We start from the raw sequence: 11,135 nt of genomic DNA, 5'->3' as shown, positions 1-11,135 counted from the left end.
GTGCTCCGCCCAGGGCTCCGTGTCCGCCGCCGGGTGAGTCTCCGGCAGGGGAATCTGATGATGCGGTTAGCTGGGCTTGGGTCACAGAGCCATCCCAGCTCGGGGGAGGAGCCAGCCCCCACCGCACAGAACGACGGAGGCGATGGCGCTCCAGGGAAAATGCAGGCTCCGATCCCAGAAGGGCGTGGGTTGCGTGCGGATCCAGCAACGCCAGCGAATGCCCGTCATCCTTCTCGTCCCGGATCGCCCGTGTGCCCCTGCCTGCCTCCCCCGGCCTCCTCGGGCTGGACCCCGTCTTCCGTGTCTGCAGGCCACACCAGGCCCGTTCCCCCCGCTGTCCTCCCAGTGTGTGTGTGACACCTGCTCCGTGACACCAGCTCCTGGCACACACGCCCGCGGCTCCCAGGAGTCCTGTTGGCACTTACTGGGCAGGAGCATGAATGACTGAATGGAACTGGACACAAGTCAAGGCAGTTTTCTGCTCAGCAAGCGGTGGTGGAGGGAGTGAACGAGGCCGCCCGCGGGGACATCCACTGTGGAGGAGGTGGCCTGACCCTGGCCAGTGGTCAGGGCCCCCAGGGCTGTCCCCAGATGCGGGGGTGCCCTCTCCCGGGGAGCCCCAGGCTCTTGGCTGTCCTGATGCTCCGGAAAGAAGTGAAATAGCAGAGGAGCTGGTTTCTGTCCGGATTCCTGGAGTCACATCTCATAACTCTGGTGGCTGAGGGCCTTTTCTCAGGCAGCATCTGCCAGACGCCGGCCAGAAACTGTGTGAGGAGTCCACAAGGCAGACTCCCGCGGCGGACTTCTAGAAACTTCTAGAAACTTCTAGAACTCCTCCTCCTCCCAAGGCTTCCTCCTGGCTTTCTGTGGGCCATGGCAGGGAGTTGGGCAATTGTGAGTAACCCAGCCGGACTGTCCATGGAAAACCCTCGGGTTATTTTCGGCACCTGATAGTAACTTCCAGACCCCGAGGTGGTGGGGATTTCCGTGTTGTCCTACAGCCTCCGACCTCTGACCGGGTTGTGCGAAGCCAGGTGGAGCAGCTGGGGGCCTGCCTGGTCATCGTCACGCCCTGTACTGGGAGGGCCTCAGAGTGGCCCGAGTCGAGGGCGTGTGTACATTGGGACCACCTCGGATCGCCTTGCTTAGACCTGACCGGGTTCCATCTGTGGGGGCGGTTGACGTGCCAGACCCAGGGCAGGATCTTTACTCCCTGCCCAGCTTGGCCCCAGCACCCTCCCATCCGCAAACTGGCCCCAGGACTCTGTCTGACCGAGCGAGCGTGCAGCCCGCCGGCCTTCTGGTTCCTTCACCGGGACGTGCGTGGGTGGGGGCGGCAGTGTCCCCATATGCTCTCAAGTCCCCATGCAGGGTGCCCTTCCAGGGCTGTCTCCCCCTTGAGTGCATCATAGATAAATAGGCGTCCCAGCTGGAATGAGGCTTCCAGAACAAGAGGGGACGTGTGAGCAAGCTCACCCTGCGGCCGGCGGGCTGGGTGCACAGGGGACCCTCGCCTGGGGGCCAGGCTGGGGGCAGGGAAGGGGCCTGCGGTGTGAGAACGCAGAGGGCCTTCTCAGGGCGCCCGTCCCGCTGGCCTGAAATTTTGTCATGGACGGTCATTTCCATGCTCCAGAATTTAAAATAAAGTATTTGAAATGCCCGCAACTCTTAGGATTCCCAAGCACCCACATAATTAAAGTTGCTTTAGCTACACTGCATCTTTTCTGATCTGAAAGCAAAAGCAGTAAATATGTCAGCCGCAAATCGATAAGACAATTATTCTGTAATGAGTCCCAAACACCGTGAATTAAACTGACAAGTGGCTACGGGCCTCCTGGGCCTTCTCAGCCTCCGGACGCCGGCGAGGGCAGCACCGGGGGGCAGGAAGGGCCTCCCGGGTCAGGGAGCACGTCTGTCTCTCTTCCCTGGTGGGAGGAGGCAGTGCCATACTGCAAGGCTGGCCTGTCCCCGCCCCCCGGTGTCCTGGCCTGTCCCGCCCTCCTTGCAGCCGGGCTCCGGGTCAGCCAGTGTCCCCAGCCCCGGCTTCCAGCAGAAGCACCGGTTCCGCTGCCTGAGCCCGGCTCCACCAGGCTCCCAGCTCTCACCGCCCAGAGCCGCTGTGTGCTCGCCCCGCACCGTGTGTCCTGTTGTCCCCTGTTGTCCCCATCACGGCCCCAGGAAGCAGCTCCTGTCTCCACTGCTGCATCCCTGCTCCCCGAGGGGATGGTATCGGGAGCGCATTTCCATGTGTCTGGAACCTCTGCTGCCGACCTGACCACTGTGGTCCCTGTGTCCTGCGCCCAATGGCCCAGGGGTGAGAGGCCACCTGCAGGGGTGAAGGACGAAGATCGCTGGTTCTGTCCCGCCTCGGCCCTGCCAGCAGCCCCCAGCTCTCCCGTCTGTAAAGGGCTCTCACACGGAGGAAACTCCTCTTGGTGCAGCTGCCCGAGGCGCTCCCGGGCTGGTCTGTCTGCAGGAGGAGCAGGTGTCTCTGGGGAGGGACTCCACACCCCCCCCCCTGCTCCTTCCACACGTGACGAGTGGACCCCTACAGCCCTAGCCCAGTTAACAAGAGGCCTCAGTGAGCTTCAACTGGAAATACTATTCCCAAAAATCTTCTGTTTTGATGTTTCAATTTTTTTTTTTTTTTAAATTTTTTTTTCAACGTTTTTTATTTATTTTTGGGACAGAGAGAGACAGAGCATGAACGGGGGAGGGGCAGAGAGAGAGGGAGACACAGAATCGGAAACCGGCTCCAGGCTCCGAGCCATCAGCCCAGAGCCTGACGCGGGGCTCGAACTCACGGACCGCGAGATCGTGACCTGGCTGAAGTCGGACGCTTAACCGACTGCGCCACCCAGGCGCCCCATGATGTTTCAATTTTTAAGAAAAAGCCAGCATATTTTATGACCCATTTCTCACGACCGGTTCTCTCCCATACAGGTTTTCCAGGATCTAAAGTTGAAGGTAAATGGTCCATGACAGTTTGTTTCTGAGATGTGAGTGTTTTAATTGTATTAAATTTGGGAAATTTAGAACCATGCAAAAATGAATTTTTATTTTTACTTTTTTAGTATTCTGCCTAATCCAAATTTCTGCATCCAAATTAACTGCATCCAATTCAATATCCAGGCCTGGTCAGTTCTGAGTAAATGTGTCATATCACAATCAGATTCAGTCAGACTGTACCTCCACCTTCTTCACAGGAGATGTGGGTCTGGGTGCATCTGGTTTCATGACCGTCAGTTCCCTCTGCACAGACATCTGTGGAGATGTCCATCCGGAGCTGGTCCTTGTGGGCGGCTGGATGGAGGGATGCAGGGATGATGGGCTGATGGAGGATGGATGGGTGGAGGGATGCAGGGATGATGCACTAATGGAGGATAGATGGGTGGGGGGATGGAGGGATGATGGGCTGATGGAGGATGGACGGGTGGAGGGATGCAGGGATGATGGAATGAGGGAGGATGGATGGGTGGAGGGATGCAGGGATGGACAGACGGAGGATGGACGGATGGAGGGATGCAGGGATGGACAGACTGACAGAGGATGGATGGATGGAGGAATACAGGGATGGATGGAAAAATGGAGGATGGACAGTGGAGGGATGCAGGGATGATGGACTGATGGAGCATGGATGGGTGGAGGGATGCCAGGATGGACAGACTGATGGAGGATGGGTGGGTGGAAGGATTCGGGGATGATGATCTGATGGAGGATGGACAGGTGGAGGGATGCAGGGATCATGGACTGATGGAAGATGGTCGGGTGGAGGGATGCAGGGATGATGGACTGACAGAGGATGGATGGATGGAGGGATGCAGGGTTGGATGAACTGATGGAGGATGGATGGGTGGAGGGATGCAGGGATGGACCGACTTTTGGAGAATGGACAGGTGGAGGGATGCAGGGATGATGGACTGATGGAGGATGGGTTGAGGGATCAGGGATGATGGACTGATGGAAGATGGACGAGTGGAGGGATTCGGGGATGATGGACTGATGGAGGATGGACGGGTGGAAGGATGCAGGGATGAGGGACTGATGGAGGATGGGTGGAGGGATGCAGGGATGACGGAATGATGGAGGATGGATGGGTGTGGAGGGTTTCAGGGATGATGGACTGATGGAGGATGGACGGGTGGAGGGATGCAGGGATGACGGACTGATGGAGGATCGATGGGTGGAGGGATGTGCACAGTGGTGTATGATGTGTCTGTGACCCTCTCCTCCACACCCCACTTCAGGCCTCAGTGACCAGCTCTCTCTCACTTCCTAGCAGTGGCCAGCCTTTCAAAGGCAAGGACCTATGTGGCTTCATCCACAGTCTCACTACCACCAAAAACATCTTGAGGAAATCATCACAAAAGGAAACAGGGGAAGTCCGGGTCGGACATTCATTTGTCCCAAGGAGGATGTGAAAACTCAGTAGAAATTTAAGGTGAGTCATCGAATGAACAGGTTTCTTGTAAGATGGATTAAAGTGAGACAATTAAAATAGAGTAGGATCCCCTGGTGGTGTTTGGGGAATTGAGACATGGTTGGTTCACATAATCCCACCTTCCCAGTTGTGCCTCAAACCAATTACATCAGGATCTCTGGCCATTCCAAAGCCTCTCAGGTGATGCCAATGGGCAGCTACTTTGAGAACCATTAGAGCCCCTCTGTCCTCCTTGGGCTCTGGAGGTTTCTTTCCCACCCAAGCATAAGCACAGGGTGGAGTGGGGAGTGAGCAGAGATCTGGGGCAGTCTCCAGCTCTCCTCTCAGGACCTACTTTCCTTCCTCCTTCCTCCCCAGAGCCATGGACTCCAAGGGCCAGTGAGCTCAGAATACATGCCCTCTTTGGGTCGAGCCCTCATCCCTGGTCAAAGTCCTAGATGGGCCCAAAGAGTTACACTTGTCTCTTGGACATCCAGCCTCTATTTCCCTTTTCATAACCAGGTGTCCATTTCTCCCTGGGGCCATTCCCATGGCCCAGGACTTCAGATGTGGCCTCACTCCTGGTGTCCAGGGGTGGGTCATGCATCCAGGCCTGGGCCAATCAGACATTCCACCTGGACCACACCGATAGGAAAAGTGACAGGCATGTTACCCAAACCAGGACTTTCAGCCCAAGCAGACATTATGCTTGAATGGCTGGGAAGTGGTGGGCAATCTTTCTTGAAGCTTTAGAATTATGAATTGAGAGGATGGTAAGGTTTGAGTTGTTGGACAGAAATGCTCCAAGAACGAAGCCAGTATAGACAAGACGAGATGGGCCCCGTTTACATCACTTAAGCCCCTGAATCAAGCCAGATCAGAAACCCACCCCAGATATCTCAGGTACATACACCAATAGTATCTCCTTTCACTTGAGCTGGTTTGGTGTGGGTTTCCTTTTGTTGTTGCCGGCAGAAAGGATCCTGACATACTCGGCACCTGCAGGTCCTCGTGACCTGGCCCTGCCCTCCCCCAGTCTCTGGCACACCGTGCTCCCTGTCCTCTCGAAACTTGAGAAACAAACATCTTATAGAAGCTCAGCACGGGGAGCCAGATGGTCTGGTTCCGATCCCGGTCCTCTCACTCATTGTCGATGGAAATGTAGGCAGCCATTACTCCCCACGTGCCTCAGCATCCTCGTTTATAGCGTGGGGGTGTCGGTGTTACTGTGCTCGTTGCCTCTTTGCTCGGGCTGCGGTGGGAATTAAAATGCGAGGCGTACTTAAAGCAGTGAGCCCTGTGTTAGTGCCAGCTGTTGTTATGACAATGACTTTTGTGTCTAAGGGGTCTGGTCCTCCCACCTCGGGGCCTTTGCACCTGCTGTTTCCTCTGCCTGGAATGTCATCTATGCTGATTCCAGCTCTTTCAGATGTCAGCTCCCCAAGCATCCATTTAATGCTCCCAAAGATCCCTGTGTTTGCTAGCTCAATATCCACTACATTTTGCAATTCTATGTCTTCAGAGTAGTTATTGTGATTCTGTATCCCTCTCTAAACTGTACACTTGAAGGCGGGGAACCCATCTGTTTTGCTACTAGGATTTATAGCTTCAATATCAAGGACAGAATCTGGTCCCTGAGAAAATACATTCTGAATGAATGAGCTATATGCTCTGGTAATGGAGGCACAGCTTCTTTACTAGAAAAATGTGCCTGATGCCTGACTGTGGCTGACACCCCAGCGATTCCAGGGCCGAGGTCACCCCGGTGCACGGGCTGTGAGCCGCGGTCCAAGCACTCAGGGCTGCGGCAGGGGGCCTCGAGCCACACTGTGAACCCGCAGCAGTCTGGGGACTGTAGACCGTCCATAGTCTCGATCACCTGACCCGGAAAGCGCTCGTCCTTGGACCCGCTCAGCACCTGCAGGCAGTGACAAAGTCCAGCAAGGTCCACAGGGGACACGTGGGCTGTCATACACTCCCCGGATGCACTAAATGGCTCCAACAAGCACGTAATTAATCTCAGAGGAGAGAACGGTGTCCTTTTCCTTCTAAACACTCTCAGATGCTATGAGATTTTAATGAAAACTGAGACAGGTATCGGTCTGCACTAAGATCACACGTGAGACCTGTGAGAATGGAGACGTGCCGGGAGGGCCTGGTGACGAAAACACAAGGTCACTGCAGTGACGTTCCCGGACGTGTGTTTGGTTCTTGGCAATCAGAACAGACTTTGATGTCTTCTCAAAGCCTTGCTGCATTGTGAATTCGCACAGAGCCTTCTTTCTCGGCTCCCTCTGCTCTGTCAGCAGCACCGGGACCAGCGACATTCTGGGAGTGGAGCCGAGGGTGAGCCCGGGCAGAACTGTCCCAAGGGGATGGCCCAGCCCCCAAGCCCGTCCCAGGGTGGGCAGGCCTGGGGGATGCGGGGTCTGTGTGTAGGAGGTGAGGAGCCCCGCCCTACCGATGCCCCTCAGCGTGGCCCTGCCCAGATGTTCCCAGTGCCCCGGGGTGCAGGCATCTCTCTGTCCTCTCTCCTTGCTGTCCCCTCATCCCTCAGGAGGGCGGGAGCTGGTCCCACGCTGCCAAGCCCCGACCCACCCCACCCCTCCCTGCCCCAGCCTTCCTGGGGACAAACCAGCAGACGCATCACTAGCTCTGCTGGCTGACTCCAGAACGCTCCACGGTCCTGAGAGGCCAGGGTGATGGCCTCCAGTAGCCCAGCTGCCATCACCACCCATGGCTCTTCTTCCTCCTCTGCCCTGTTTGCTTCAGCAGAGGGCAGCGTGGGCCTCAGAAAGTGTGCGTCAATGGTGAAGAGGGGTTCACACCGGTCTGGGCTGACTCAGCCCGTCGTACCCTTCTGTAGACGGGGAGGCTACAGCTGAGGGGCCAGGCTCTGCCCGCCTCCCTGCAGAGCTGGGCTCCAGGCAGGAGCCTGGGGACACAACCTGCTGGCGACATGCAGGACGGCTTTTCCCTCACCCTCCTGCAGACCTCTCCCTGCATTCATCCGGAACCCAGCCCACATTCTCGGTGTCTAACCCGAGACAGACCGACAGACAGACAGGGCCTGACCCTGGACCTCCTCAGCGTCCGTCATCATCCATCATCATCGCTGTCGGTGTCCGCCGGAGGTCGGGCCCTTTAACGACGACGCTCACGTGAGGTTCAGCATGGCTCCCTTACGTGCTGGGGTCAAGGAGAAGTGTGGTCAGCCCTGAGAGAAAGGCACTTCAGCCACGCCCGCCAAGGGAGCCGCACACTCAGGGCCCCCACACCGCAGATCTGTGAGCAAACTGGGTCGGTGTATCCCCAGGCCCAGCCTGGGAAGGAGCCCTGCTGGGAGGAGCCCTGGTCTGTTGGGAAGCTGCCCCGGAGCATCCGTGGCGGGCGTCTGCCGGGGTCCTGACGTCTGCGAGAGCGAGGACGTGCCCCGTTTTGACCTTGCGTTGGAAGAGGTAGGGCGTGGTGAAGCCCCTGTGCAGCGTGGTCAGCGCTCGGGGCCTGGTGTGGTGTCCGGCAATGGCGGGGGTGCGGGTGCCAGCAGGGGACGTGCGGGAGCCTCTCGGGGGGGGGGGGGGGGGGGGGCGGCACGGGAGCTAGGCCTGGATGGGGCTGTGGGGAGAAAGTTCCAGACACGCAGGTGGGGCCGGGCCTGGTGCACTAGGACGGGGAGGGGACCACGCGTGGTGGGCGCAGAGCGGGGCCCACAGGTCCCGTCCCCGAGCTCGGGCTCCAGGAGAAGCCCGCGCGGACGGGGACGAGCCCGCGCGCCTCCCGGCACTCCCTTCCCACGTGGGCACGTCCAGGGTGGAAGCCACGCCGCTCTCCCGAAGGCCCTTGCAGCCGCCCTGCCCCCCGTGACCCGCGCCCGCCAACCAGAAGCCTCCCGTGAGCCTCCGCGCGGGAAGAGAGCCGGGGAGGAAGATGGCGCCGGGGTCTGTGAGGCCGCGTCGCCTGAGGGGACGGTGTCCCCGGGGGGGCGGGGACCCAGCGGCAGCCTGGGGTCCGTGGAGGAGCCCGTGCACGCGGCCCCCGAGTCTCTGCCCACGACGGGCCCGGGAGCGTCCCGACGTCCCCAGCGGCCGCCCAGGGCCACCTCCCGGGGCGAGTTGAAATGCGCGGGCTCAGACCCGTCCGCACCGCCTGCGTCCCAGGCCGCGTGTCCCCCAGGCGCAGGGGCCGCGTGTGCGCCTTGACCTCGGGGAGCACCTGCCCTGCGCCGTGCCTGGTCCCGCTGTCGGCGCTCCTGTCGCTACAGGTAAGACCCTGATGACGGAGGAGCCGCGGGCGGGACCCCGCCGGGGAAGGGGACCCGGTGTTCCCTGTGTGTGTCCCTCCTGCCGCTGGACGCCGGGGGCCACACCCCTGCACACTTAGACCCGAGCACGTACACGAGTCACGCGCGCCAATCCAGGAACATTCATTCACTCACACGCACGGGCAGAGCTACAGAGACACGGGCTGGGGTGACGTGGCCCCCCGCCTCCCTGGAACTGCAGGAGTGACCCGAGCCTGCCGGACTTCCGCCCCTCATGCCCGTCGTCCGACCTTCGCACTGACGTTGGACACCCACAAGGCCACGGGGCGGGGTGTGGGGGGAGGGTGCCGTAAGGAGCGGCCACCGCCCCAGGCCGGGTGGAATGTCCTCGTTCCTGCCTCGGGGGGATGGGGGGGGTGGTCACTGGGCTCAGCTCCGCTGGCCGCACGTCGCTGAGGATCAAACGCTAATAGGTTATTATCCTATTATCCGCGCAGGATGTGGGGGGGGGGGGCTGCACAGGGCAGAGCGGGCTGGGACCCCAGGAGGTGACACAGCGTGTGCCATTCGTGCTTCGGCAGGGGCCTCGCGTGTTCCTGATCGGCTTTGAGCACCGTTTGTAGCCGGGCCAGGTCTCTCCCAGTAATCCATTTCTGGGGAAGAAAATCACATTTGAGAGAGTCATTATGTAGTATACTGCACTTGAAATTATAATTCTACGAAATCTCATTACGTCTAGACTAAAAGGAATTGAATTTTGATTATTTAACTACATTTCCTGCTGCTCTAAGGAGACGGCTGTTCTTCTAAAGGCGCTCTGCCCCATTCGTTACGAGTGCTGTTTTCAGAGCAGCGCGCTTGGGGGCTTCCAGAAATCTCTGGCATCTCAGCGTTTGCCCAGGGCGTCGTTCTGGGTCCCCAGGCCCCCTTCCTTTCCCCCTGCATTTCCCAGGCCCCGGGCTGGGCTGGTCTCTGCCTGGACTAGTCCATCAGAGGCGGTGGTGGAGGGTCAGGGCGGAGCACCCGGAGTATCCCCTCTGCCTGCACCTGTTCCTGCAGGGGCTGCATCTCCGCCAGGGCTGGGGCGGGCGCTGTGGCCAAGCGCAGGGAGCCCCACCCCTCTCTCGGTCTCTCTGACCCCGGTGCTCGGGGGCAGGTCGCTGGGCTGACTGACCTTTGGCTTCTCGGCTTTTCCACACTGACCCCTGCATTAACCCTCCCCGGGTTGGAGCCCCCGCAGTGATTCCTGTTTACCCGGTTGGACCCTGGCGTGCATGCTCCTCACCAGGCCTCAGGCCTCTAAATCCTTCTCCTCCTCTTCCACCCCCACCCCTACAGACTCTCATCACCCTCCAAGCAGGCCCCAGGACCTTTGTTCATGCTGTCTGTTTTCAGGAGTCCTCCTGCAACCCCTACTCCTCTTTGAAGTCCCAGCCCAGGTGTGGTCTCCACAGGCCACCGGTCTTGAGCCTCCCAGGTGCAGAGATGAGATGTGCTGGGTCCTCCCAGAGCCCTCGTTTGTCCCCTCTGGGTGCTCAGCAAGAGCACGTGGTGGTCTTGTCACACATGTTCACGTTCATTCTTGTTTTCATCGGTTTCCCCCCAAGTGTCCATTGATGCTGACCAGTGTTCCCAGCTGCAGTGGAGCAGGACCGTCTGGACTTCCTCAGCTGTAAGTGCGGAAATGTCAGCTCAGACTGGCTCAAGACAGAGACTGTGTTGACTGACGTGAGCTAGCTCTCCGTAGTTTGTTGGCTTCAGGCACGGCTAGATCTAGGACATCAGCTTACGGTATCAGAATGCTGTCTCTTTACCCCTCTTGGCTCTGCTTTCCTCCGTGTGGGTGCTGGAGGTGCAACAGGGAATGAGAACTTCCGGTTGCAAGTGACAGAAACTCTGAGGAGAATTGGCTTAAACACAGAAATGTTCACTGATGTAGGTAACTGACCCGTCCGTGGGTAGTTAGCTGCAGGCACGGATGGATCTAGGAGACCCGTCGGCATCTCTGGGGATTCTCTGTCCTCGGCACTCAGCTTGCCTCTGTGTTCGCTGCGTTCTCGGACAGACGCTTTTCGCGTGGTGTCAGGATACCTTGGAAGGTGGCCAGGCTTATATCGTAGTCTCGGAAGCCCCGGCAGAAGTGCTTGACTTGTGCACCGGGTCCACGGAGAGTTTCAGAATTCAGTTTCCTGGTGTCCCCGTGGTCTGGCGTGAGTCACGCGTCCTTCCTTGAAGCATGGCTTGTTACCAGGCACGCGTGGCATTGTGCAGCGGGTGCCCGAGACACAGGCCCAAAGAGACCAGGCACAGAACTGAGACCACAGGAAAGGGTCTGGGCGTGCATATCGGTGGAGGTTTTGATTCAAGACCGTCGTAGGCTTGGGCTGTTGTGATGCGGAGAGGTGGCAGGCACTGGTTTCCCAGTTTTCCCCAGCGGTGACATCTGCGAAAAGT

Source organism: Neofelis nebulosa, chromosome 11 (assembly GCF_028018385.1).
Source record: "Neofelis nebulosa isolate mNeoNeb1 chromosome 11, mNeoNeb1.pri, whole genome shotgun sequence".
NCBI lineage: Eukaryota > Metazoa > Chordata > Mammalia > Carnivora > Felidae > Neofelis > Neofelis nebulosa.
This window is presented reverse-complemented; position numbering follows the sequence as displayed.